Source organism: Nuphar pumila, chromosome 5, assembly GCF_984573655.1.
Source record: "Nuphar pumila chromosome 5, dmNupPumi1.hap1.1, whole genome shotgun sequence".
Lineage (NCBI taxonomy): Eukaryota > Viridiplantae > Streptophyta > Magnoliopsida > Nymphaeales > Nymphaeaceae > Nuphar > Nuphar pumila.
The window spans coordinates 7,380,937-7,393,061 of NC_143253.1; the positions used below are offsets into that span (position 1 = coordinate 7,380,937).

At 38.3% G+C, this 12,125-nt stretch overlaps 1 pseudogene across 1 annotated transcript; it reads right to left on the minus strand.

The window, feature by feature from the left end:
- Window positions 1-5,639: 5,639 nt before the first annotated feature.
- Window positions 5,640-7,449, minus strand: LOC149836645 (delta(8)-fatty-acid desaturase pseudogene; annotated as a pseudogene). The gene has a single exon (XR_016431825.1). The product of XR_016431825.1 is annotated as a delta(8)-fatty-acid desaturase pseudogene (transcript).
- Between the last annotated feature and the right edge of the window lie 4,676 nt (window positions 7,450-12,125).

Sequence of the window (12,125 nt, forward strand, 5' to 3'; positions counted from 1 at the left end):
GGTATGGATGTTTCGGTTCTGAATATATTCAAGCTAACAACTTAAATGTACGAGTGGGCGATTAGAAGATTCAAATTGTATGACAAAAAAGAGTTGAAAATCCAAAACAAAAAAAGGGTTTTAATCCTAAAAGAGAGAGTCAAAAAAGTGAGAAGCATGCAATTGGAATAACAAAGTTTTCATACAATATGCTAAAATTGGTGGAGGTTATGTTTTCCTAATTTCTAAATGTCATGCAATTTCTCCAGCAATGGCATCTAAAAAATTGATAAAAGTCTAAACCTAATATTTATGCATGAAACTATTGCAAAAAGACCTATATTCGAAATAAAAATAAACTAAATAAAATCAAGGTTCGGGATAATGGGTCCTAGACGGCCAAACAGAGTCAAACGGTCAAATAGAACCAGATGGCCGAACGAGGCTAGACAGCCAAACTAAGTCAGACAACTAAATAGTTAGATGACCAAACTAGGGCAGATAGCTAAAACAAAAAAATGGCCTTTGACAACCAAAGAGTAAAAGGTTGTAGGGATTAGACCAACTTTGTAGGAAACTTGCAAGGTCTGAACGGCCATGTTTGCAATGAGGTCACAGGGCCAAGATGGTTAAGTATGCAAAAAGGATTTGCAGGACCTAGATAACCAATCTACAGAGACAGAAAAGAGAAAAAAAAACAAATTTCGCTTAGACGGCCAAATCTGTCAGGAACAGAGTTTAGCTGGATGGCCAAACCTATCGGGAACAGAGTCTAGCTAGACGGCCAAACATGTCAGACTCAGTAGAGTAGACAACGAGAAGACAATAAACAAACATGTCCTCGAACGACTAAGTCTGTGAAAAAAGTAGGATGGATGGCTAAACCTAATTTAGTCATCCAAATAGGAAAACAATATTATCATGAGCAGTAAAAATGTAGGAATGCAGACAGGCCCTTGGACTGCCCAATCCGAGAGAAAAGTAGGATGGACGGCTAAAATAGTTTAGTCATCCAAACAAAACAACAATATTATCAAGAGCAGTAAAAATGCATGAATGCAGACACACCCTCAAACTGTCCCGTCCAAACAAAATAACAACATTATCAAGATTAGTCAAAATGCAGGTGAGGACAGACCCTCAGACTACCAGCCTGCAAAAAGAACAAGGTGGATGGCTAGCCATCCGACAAAGCAGAAAAAAAATAGAGATGGAAATGCAGGTCTAGCTATAAAACTTTAAAGAAAAATGTCTCATCGTGATCGCCAAAAATTGTTGATAAAAAAATTTGAGACTTACCTTTTAAATCTCTAAAACTCCTTTAAAAAGATGTGAGGACGTCGTTCAAACTTTGACCATCCTTCGCCAAAGCTAAGGTGAAGCTCGAGCATGCCTTTTGATTCCATAGCGTAACTCACACAACGGATGATACAAATAAACAAATGAAATGTGTAAGTATCTGCTCTAAACTAATAAAATTAACTCAATGAATAAAATGAATAAATAAAATGAGAGAAAGGGAAAACAAATGCACTTTTTTCAGACCAGGGGTCCGTTTTAGGCTTTTGAGTTCTTTTCGTCCATTTGGCAACACTTCCACCGGAAAGTGAGGGTTTTTTGTAGTGAGAAAGATCAAAGAAACAAGTATCAACAGTCTTGTGTTCATTCTTCTCAATGCTAGCGTTCAGACATCTCCCTTCCCTCCCTTCATCATAGGGGTGGGCCCCTATTTATGGGTGTTAAGAGATGAGGTTAATTGGGATGAATCTTTCTCTGAAGAAAGTTTATCTAGGAAAAATATTCTCTCAGAATCGTACAAAAGTGGTTGAAGATGGGGCAAATGTGCTTCATTTGCTCGAATTGATTGAACAACTAAATTGTTTTGTGCGTCCTGAGATAAATGGTTAAACAGGTTTGGTTGTCTATTGAAGAGGATAAACCAAATGTTGGATTGGCTGGATGGTTGAACTGAGATAGCCGTACAGAAAGGACAAAGCGACTACACTGTTGAACTGAAGTAGTCGTCTCGGGTCAAATGGTTGAACTGAAGTGGTTGTCTGAATGCGGTAGACGACTGAATTGCTTTAGTCGTTCAATGAATTTTTTTAATTTTCTCGCATTGTCTTCTTTGTAAACCCCAACCTTTAGCCTGATTCTTCAAAAGATGTTAGTATTTTGGGCATCTTAAAAAAAAATGGGTGTCTACTGGTAGTGTTAGGTAGTTTTTTGTGTTTTGAGAGTTATGTAGTGAGGATTTTATGTAATTTTTTTTTATTAATTAAAATTAAAGCTTCCTTTTAAATCTCTTTTTAAGTATGTTATTGTTTGCTCTTGCATGAACATGTTAATTTGAAGTATATTTTGGGTATACTAGTATCTTTTTAATTACCAAAGCATGTTAAAAATTATGTACTAAGTAAATGTGATTTTTTAAGGATTCCAAAAACTATGATTATATGTTTTTCATGTTTCTTGTACTTTGATAAATGAATAAAATATTTTTGTAATTGAGCCTATTTGTGTATGCCCTTTTATGGGTTTTATTGTTGTGTCCATCGACGCTTGTTGTGTTTGTCTATTTAGAACTTTGGTGGACACTTTTGTTCTTTATTAAAGGCTCATGATTCATTGCATACTATTTAATTTAATGTGCCCTCTTTGGTATATACTTTTAATGGTTTTCATGTATCCTTAGTGGCCTTTGTGATAATCTCTTGATAAATACTTATATCATGGATCATATACTTCTTATATGTGACTTGCATTAATCTTATATGGGTGAATGTGTTACTTCATGTATGTTTGAATGATATTACTCTATATAACTTATCAAGTATGATTATTTTCAAATTAATGAAGAGGTAAATTAAGGGATTCTTGATATATGCCTCATGTAGTCTTTATAATTGAAATAAGCATGGGTTGTCATCATGTACTCAAATGCATATTTTAATAATATTAAATGTATTTCTCTATTATGTATTGCATCTTTCTCTAAGAGGATTCTTGTGATTATGCTTCTTGAGCAATGATAAAACTTATTTTTGAAAAAAAAAATTGCCATGAGTCTTTAGTGATTTTATGTGTTTTTTTACTATTGATGATTTACTGATTTTGATACTTATGCCCTCTTGAAACTCTTAGTGGTTTCTTTCTTATGCATTTATATTTTATATCATAATTCTTAGAGATTTTATTTTTGTTACACTATGTTAAAAAAATTTGTATGTTACATGTGAGTTCATGATTAGAGATCTTTATAAATCTCTACATGTGTACCTTCATTTCTCTCATAGTAGACGTATGATTAGAATTTAGCTTATTAAAACTATTATTCTTCTCTTTATTGATTTTTGTGCCTTGGTACAAGTGTTATTTGATTGATGGATTTATGAAAGGTACTCCAAAAATTCTATCTTCTCTGTTGGTTGCTTAATTTGAGCATAATCCTTATTGTTTGCTTGTACAAAATTGTGAAAAAAATAATCATGAGACATTATGTATTATATATAAAATGCATCAATTGATATATTTTTGTGCATATGACTGCACTATATTCATGCTATGCTATGGTTTTGTGGAACCATAGTAACAAATAGGAGAACAATAAGGGGAAGAGCAATGAGAAGGTTATCATGTGATGCATGAAATTGGTAAGGAAAGAAAAAAAGGAGAATTTCTTTCCTCTGTTGGTGTTGTAGGTACAGAGAGAGAGAGAGATCACCGTAGATGATCATGGCCCCAAACCGAGGAATTGAGCCAACTTGTTTTTCTAGACTGCCAAGGCATGAAGCATGGCCTTTGTGATGACCTAGAACACCCGGTTCCCCTCTGGCTCCCTCGTCAATCTGCTCCACCGTGATGACCAGAAATGATCAGAAAGATATATATATATATATATATAGAGAGAGAGAGAGAGAGGCCAAGAGCACAGCAGAGAGAGAAAATAAAAGGAAAAGTAAAAAATGAAATGAAGTTAGCGCCAAAAGGTAGGTGAAAGCGCCAAACTAAATTGGGATTCAGCAGAAGTTTCACCTGCCGCAATAAGTGTGAACAGTGACAGTGCCTTCCACAAAACAACTGCCATTATAAGTATGTTGCGGCAATCTTAACGAGTTGGATGTTGTATATCTGTCGTATATCCAAATTGTTGTAGTGTCTCATGAAAGTGAGCCATTTGTGTTTATTTCATGGCAAGAAAAAATGGTATTTGAGGTTTGTTTTACATGAGAAAAGTGGGTAAAAATCATATTTTTGATGTTTGTTTCATATGAGAAAAACATTTTCATAGTCGTGTCTGTTTTTGAGAGAGGGAGAAGCGGGAAGCCGCTAAACTGCTCCTCAAAGAAGAGGTTGCATGTGGCGGACACCGTGGTATGAAGCAGGTTTCTCACGGAAAAGGGGTAACATGGATCAGGTCATAGTGTGTTCAGAATTTTCAGGGTTATGCACCACCTGGCATATCTGAACATCAAATTAGCAAATGAAAGATCTAAATCATATAAAACTGCTTGAGGGAAGGGTGTCTAAAGCACTTTCATACGAAAAACACAATCAGTGAGAAAACTGGTTCCCTTGACCATATGGCCCACCCCGGTGCATTTGATTCATAGACATAGGACAATGGCCTATTTTATTTTTAACATGAAAATGGGCCACTTTAATGAAAAAAATTAATAGCATAAAGTGTGCTCTTCCCTTGGAGTTCCATCTTTGCTGGAAGGAAACATTGGCTGACAGTTACACATTACAACCAAAGAGATAAATTTAGGCTTTGTTTGGGAGCTGGAGAGGAGATGATAGGGGTGATGGATTCAGCCTTTGTTATTCCTTGCATTCGTACAATGCATTGATATTAGAAGGTTATCCAGTGCTCCACATCAAGCTGGAAAAGCTCATTACCAATATTTCACATCCTAAGCATCTTTATACACCACTGTATTTGCTACTTGGCAAATACAATTAATATCTTAAAAAGATTATGAGGAATGCTATTTATTTCAGGCAGTGATACTGAATGACAGAACCTTCTTTATAAATAAAATTAGAATTGAGATTTGAGACTTGAGAACAGAATTAGATGGAAGAAAAAAATGACAGCAGCACTCCCATCCTAATAATATAAATCCTTGGACTCTAGGCGCAACTAACGCACAATTACACAAACAATAAAATGAACCTAATATAGTCATCACTGAATTCTCTCCCTTTGGCTTCATTTGGACCTTTCCAATCAGAATTTTAAACATAAAAGATAATACATGATGCAAAGGACGGTGCGAGAACATTCAAATGCTTTAGAACAAAGAGGTAATTTTGTATTATTCTAACGTAACAGTCAATTCAAAGAAATAAAAATAAGTTTTTATATCATGTGTATGTCTTCAGTGAGCACTTCAACACGATGAAAATAAATTGATTAAGTCAAGATCAGGACATTATTAAAACGGATAGAAACTAAAAATACCATACCGTTATCAGACACCAGCGAGATTAGCATTCAAAACTTCAGTCAAATTCATATCAGCAACAATTTTGCAATGAATATGTGGAACAAATCATTCAAACCACATTACAAGAAATACATAACTGGAGAGCAGAAAACAGCAAAACAATCTTAGAGAAATCAAAGCGAAAGTTCCACCAGTTACATACACATGAAAAGCTAATTCCCTTCGGATGACTTTTATTCTTGAAGTAACGAAATGAACATTGATGTAAAATGAGAAGGAAAGTTACAAAACAAAACTAAAGAAACCAAGTTTGTGTTATAAGAAATTACAGGCTTAAATTCAAAATGGCAACAAGCTCATTATCAAATATATCCAAACATGAAGTTCCAATTCAGAAAACAAGGATAGTTGGAACTGATGAATATCATCTACCAGACCTTGTAACCTACCCTCCCTGAATTCCATTCACAATTTCTTTAAGCAAACATCGCTCAATAGATTTTACCTACAACGTTTCACCATACGAAACTCCTGGTGAAAAATGACAACAGAGATCTAAAAAGAAATCACTCAAAACATAAAAACCTCTCCAATTCTCAACCATGGGTGTTAAAAGCTTCCCACAGGAGATTCCTAGGAGTCACATCAGCGTCTCTCGCCTCCAGTGCTGCTGTTCTGAGAGTCTTGAGCGTCAACAAATTAGCCTCAAAAAATGGCACGCTATTATACGGAAGGCCATGTTTCTTGCACAGAGATCTCACGAGAGGCGTGATCTTCCTCAAATGGCAACGAGGGAGCCGAGGGAATAGATGGTGCTCAACCTGAAACTGCAATCCCCCATGGAACCAGTCCATCCAAGGGGGGCATTGTATATCAAGAGACCCCTTTGTCTGGGTCTCGAACCAACCATTCCCACCAGGCTTACCCACATACACCTCCGAAGAGAAATGATTCAAACAGAACTGCACATGCTGGATCCCAGAGACCACAAAGGTGCAAACAACAAAAACCACCCTCTCCTTCCAATTGGGCAAGCATGAAACCAAACAAGGGTACCAGATCCAGAACAACATGATCCCCAAAAGCTCCTGCCCCCTGTTGGGCACCCTCTTCTTGGACAGAACGAACGCAAATGTCTGTGCAAAGAGATTGAGCCTACCAAAACACATCACAGGATAAAACGTCCAGTGCTGGTAACTCACAAGGAACCTAGCAAGGCCATCAAAGGGCATCTTCCTCTCATAGAAATGAGAAGTCAGTGATTGGAAAAACTTTGAGGAGACCGCAAACATCGGCATGTGTTGCAGGTCGGGATCGAAATCCAGGCTGTTGCAGGCGATGTGGTGGGCATTGTGGTCCCTCTTCCACCACCCAATGCTGAGCCCAGTCACGAAATTCCCACTCACAACCTGAACAAGCCTGTTCAATGCCTTATTCTTAAACAAGACATGGTGCCCAGAATCATGACCAATATACGCACTCTGGATCCACACAAACCCCATCAAACACCCACAACCCACATGCACCCAGAAGCTCTCACACCCCAAAACACCATAAAAACAGAGGAAAAGCATCAGGAGCATGACCAACATAGAGAAGTACACAAAGTGGCCGGTTCTCTCAAAGGAACCCGACCTGACCAACTCGTTGAGGAGCCTCCTGTAGTCCTGTGAGACCTCGGAGACCTTGTAGTCCTTAAGGTACCCAATGAAGAACCTGTCAAGGAGATTCCATGCATATCCAGGGTGGTAGGCGATGAAGGCATCGGTGACGTCCTCGCCGGCTAGGTTCATCAAGGGGATGTCCCCACCAGGGTGGTCCTTGAGCCAGCCGGTGACGTCGTAGACCTTGCCCTGGATTGAGATCCATAGATCATTCTCTGAGTTGTGGGTGTGGAGCTCTTGGGTGGTGATGTACCTCTTGGGATTGGGAAGGGAGGCAGACATGGAAGAGGGGCAGCCCTGAGGTTGGTGTCCGATCCCTGGGGTAGTTTTGGGACAGTTTCATCTCTTGGGGGCGGTGGGTTTTATAGAGTTTTGTTTGGGTGTTCGAGGAAGCTTCCTCAGTGGCAACCCTGAGGTTGGTGTCCGATCCCTGGGGTAGTTTTGGCACAGTTTCCTGAATTGAGGCGGTGGGTTTGAGGGTGCGTTTGCTTGTCACGGGATTAGGGTGCCGGGGCACCCCTTCCGTAGATTCCTCTGGTGCGAAAACAGAATCGGACCTCCATTCAATAACACACCTCCATTTCCATGATGCCATGTTTGATTTGGCATTGTGGGCTTTGCGAAAATGAAAAACTCAGATTTTCGATTTTCTGTGATATGCAAAACGCTCCCTTATAGTTTTTACTTTTAGGGTGCGAGGCAGCTGTCCCTTTCAATGGGTGGGGGTTCTCTATCAGTGGATGGGGGTCGACAGCGAATTTAATGAAACGTCAATGTCACCCAGCTTAGGGTGGTTCGGGTTTGGTTCGGACTTAGGTGATACTAGGCTTGGTCTCGGTTTTCAAGTATGGTATCAGGTGCGGACTTGGATCTGATCGGGTTCGCTATAAGAAAAATCATACTTGAATCTGATAAAAACTACATGAACTAGACCCGAACCATACCTGGTAAAACCATATATTTTATCATTTTTATGTGCCTTAATGTCTGGTATAAAATTTCACAAACTATACCTGAGTTCATGTATTAATTAGATATTCAGGTCCGGACTGGAGTCTTAATCGGGTCTTATTATTTATCACCGTACCCAAACCCTATAAAATTTGGTTCGGGTCCAAATAAACTAAGCCTGTTCCCTACACCCCAGCGTTCACAACCAGAAACCCGGCCCCTTTTTCCTGTACCAACGGCTACGTACAAGCTGAACCCCACAGAGAGAGGTGGGGTTTGTGTGGTTGTGCGTTTTATTAAATCGTGGCAGAAGACGACGCTGGCTTGGCCTTCAAGACACCCAAAATATCAAATTTAGCTTGCTCCCAAAGACTAGGTTGCAACCGAATGGCATGTACATCATTTCATTTCATTTCAAGTAGTAACTTGTGAAAATTCATAATTTGTGTTAATTTTCCCCATCTTCGTACGTGTGTATCAGGGAAATTCTGAAAAAACATAGAAGAATGGGAGAAATTGCCTAGTCAATAAAAAAACATAAATATCAATTAATATTACCAAAAATTTATAATTGAAACAAGATTCTTTTGTAAAAGTTAGTTTTTCTTTTTCTGCTGATATTTTGCCAAAATTCGATAAATAAAAAAATTTGTCAGTTTCTCACGAGAGAAAAGAATGGTGTTTTTTTTTTCACTGTTTAAAATGCCTGTTACCATCTCTCTCTCTATAAAAAAAAATTGTCAGTTTCTCACGAGAAAAAAGATTGGTGTTTTTTCACTGTTTAAAATGTATGTTACCATACCAACGGGGCTCCGGTTATCTGGTAGGAGCAGTGAATGCATGTCACCTTTGTGTTGGGCGTTGGAAGTTCAATTCCCAATGATATAGGTGAACAATTGGTGGGTCTGCCTAACCCTAGCTTGCCTATCCAAAACAAAAATTGTTTGTTACCATGGCTCTCTCCCATAGTGGTACGCATATGTATGTACGGAAGAACTCTCTTTCAAGAGAGAGAAAGAGAGATGACTCATGCCGCAGCTTAGGATACGTCAATGATGTCTAGAAGAAGGGTTTTCTCAAGGGGATTTTTCTCAAGTGTATTGTGATATATTTCTTGTACAGTAAGTAATTTATATATAAAGTACTCTCTCGTTAGGATTGCCCGTTTCACCATCAGCCCATTTTTGAAAATAGCAAAAAATTGGTTCTGAGATCGTATTTTTTGAAAAAGTCTTGCGAAGGAAACAGCTTCTACTTTGATTGAAGAGCGGGAGAGATCCATGGGAGATCAATCTAAGAAGCTAACCGAAAATGATGAATTAGCAAGCAATAATTTTTGGGATGATAAGGCGCATCAACCACCATTCAAAAAGCAAAAATTCAAGCAAAGAAGCTATCAATCCCGCCAGCATCAGAAGTAGCTGCAACAACTGAATACTCAGAAGACTTGTCGACGGTGTAACAAGAGTCAACCCATCGGAGCTTGTCCTCTCTATTATGGTGTTTGCTACCAATGTGGACAATAGAAGCATCTTGTTCGGTATTGTCCAACCAAGCAGGGAGTCCAAGGTAACCAATCGTAGCAGAAACCTCCCTAGCAACAGGTGAAAAAGAAGAATAATGGGCAAGTGTATGCTATTACAGTAGGAGAGCTGAACAACCAAAGCAGATTTATCGAAGGTATTATTATTATTGCCGACTATCTTTCACAAGTTATATTTGATTTTGGTGCTACACATTCTTTTATTTTTTAGTTTATTCGTTGGATTGTTTGAATTATCATCATCTAGTCTAGAGATTCGATTAGAAGTTATGTTAATGTTAGGAGTATCTTCCCGAGATTAAGGTCATGATTGGCAGACAAAAGTTCTTGTTGATCTTATTCTTCTTGATGTGGTCATTTATGACATTATTTTTTGGATGGATTGGTTATCCTTTCATGGAGTAACCCTTCAATGTCAGGGTAAGAAGGTGATTTTGAAGCGACCCAATCAAGCAAAGCTGAAATTTCAGCCGACAAGACCTATTAGTGAGGTGAATATTGTATCTGCATTAAAGATGGCTAAGTATGGTAAATAAGGGTGTGTTATGTTCTTGGCAACCATGACAGCTATAGATAGTCAAGAGTCTTCATTAGTGCAATTGGACGTCCAAGAATGTCCTGATGTTTTTTCAGAGGAATTACCTGGATTACCACCTCCGCGTGAGTTAACGGGCCTGGTTTACCCAGACTCGACCCGAACCAAACCCTACAGGGTCCAGGTATGGTGATAAATAAGAAGACTCGATTAAGACCTGGTTCCAGACCCGAAGGTCTGATTAATACATTGATCCGGGTATAGTTTGTGAAATTTAATACCAAACCCAGACTCTACCAGAGTTTCGATTAAGACCAAAAAACATTCAATGTAAAAATGACAAAAAATATGACTTAACTGGGTATGGTTCAGGTTTGGTTAAGGTTTGGTTCATGTAGTTTTTATTGGGTCCAAGTATGGTTTTTCTTATAGTGGACCCGATTAGACCCACATCCGCACCTGATAGATACCATACCGAAAAATTTGGTTCAAGTTTGGTTCCACTTAGGTCCAAACCCAACCCATTAACACCCCCTACGCGTGAGATAAAATTATCCATTGAGTTGGTGCATGGAATGACCCCTGTGTTGAAATCACCATATCGGATGACATTCGTTGAACTTTGGAATTGAAGAAACAGTTGAAGGAGCTTCTTGATAAAGGGTATATTAGACGGAGTGTATCATTGTTGTGCACCGGTCTTGTTTGTCAAGAAGAATGATGGATCGATGAGGTTATGCATTGATTACCAAATACTAAATCAGGTGATTGTGAAGAACAAATACCCTTTGCCCAAGATAGATGACTTGTTTGACTAGTTGCACACAGTGTTCTTGAAGATTGACCTTCGATCAGAATATCATCAATTACAAATCAAGGAAGAGGACATCTCGAAGGTCACTTTCAAATCCAGATGTGGGCATTATGAGTTTTTAGTGATGTCTTTTGGGCTCACGAATGACTCAGCAACTTTCATGGACTTGATTAATCGAGTTTTTCAGTTATGGTTGGACAAATTTGTTATCATTTTTATTGACGATGACTTGGTGTTCTCAGAAAGTGAGGAGGAGCACAAAGTGTATTTGGGGATTGTGCTAAAACCACTACGAGAACACAAGTTCTATGCTAAGTTCTCAATATACGAATTTTGGTCTGACCAAGTTATATTCCTCAGTCATGTCATCTCAGACAATGGTATAGAGGTAGATCCGGCTAAGGTGAAAGCAATACTCTTTTGGGAGCAGCCAAAGAATATAACAAAAATAAGATTTTTTTTTGTATTAGCTAGATATTATCGAAGGTTCGTTTTAGACTTTTCTCAAATAGTTGCATCGATGACAAAGTTGTTATAGAAAGACGTGTAATTTATATGTATGCAACTTTATGAAGAGAGCTTCCAAGAGTTAAAGAGGAAGTTGACCTTAATTCCAATGTTGACTCTATTGTCAAGGTCAGGAGGCTTTGTGGTTTACAGCGATGCCTCAAGAATCAGATTGGGTTGTCTTACTGCAACATGGTAAGGTGTATCCAGTCAATTAAAAGTACACAAACAGAACTACCTGACTCATGATTTGGAGTTGGCAGTAGTCGTATTTGCCCTAAATATTTGGCATCACTATCTTTATGGTAAACAATTTGAGGTTTTCTTTGATCATAAGAACCTCAAATATATTTTCTTGTAAAAGGAGTTAATTTTAAAGCATTATCGGTGGGTGGAGTTCCTTAAGGATTATGAGTTTTTTATCTTTTACCACCCGAAAAAAGCTAATGTGGTGACAGATGATTTAAGTAGAAGACATCAGTTTCAATCGCCAGTTTGATTGGTCAGAGTTAGAATCTACTTGAAGAGTTCGTTAAGTGGCAGCGTTTGCAGACGAAGCTGAGCAGATTTATTATGCGTATATGAGAGCTCGTATATAGAACTATTGTAGATAGATGATCAGGAGATCGAGACTGCCCAAAAGCCAAACGCACAATTCTATCGTAAAGAAGATGAGGTC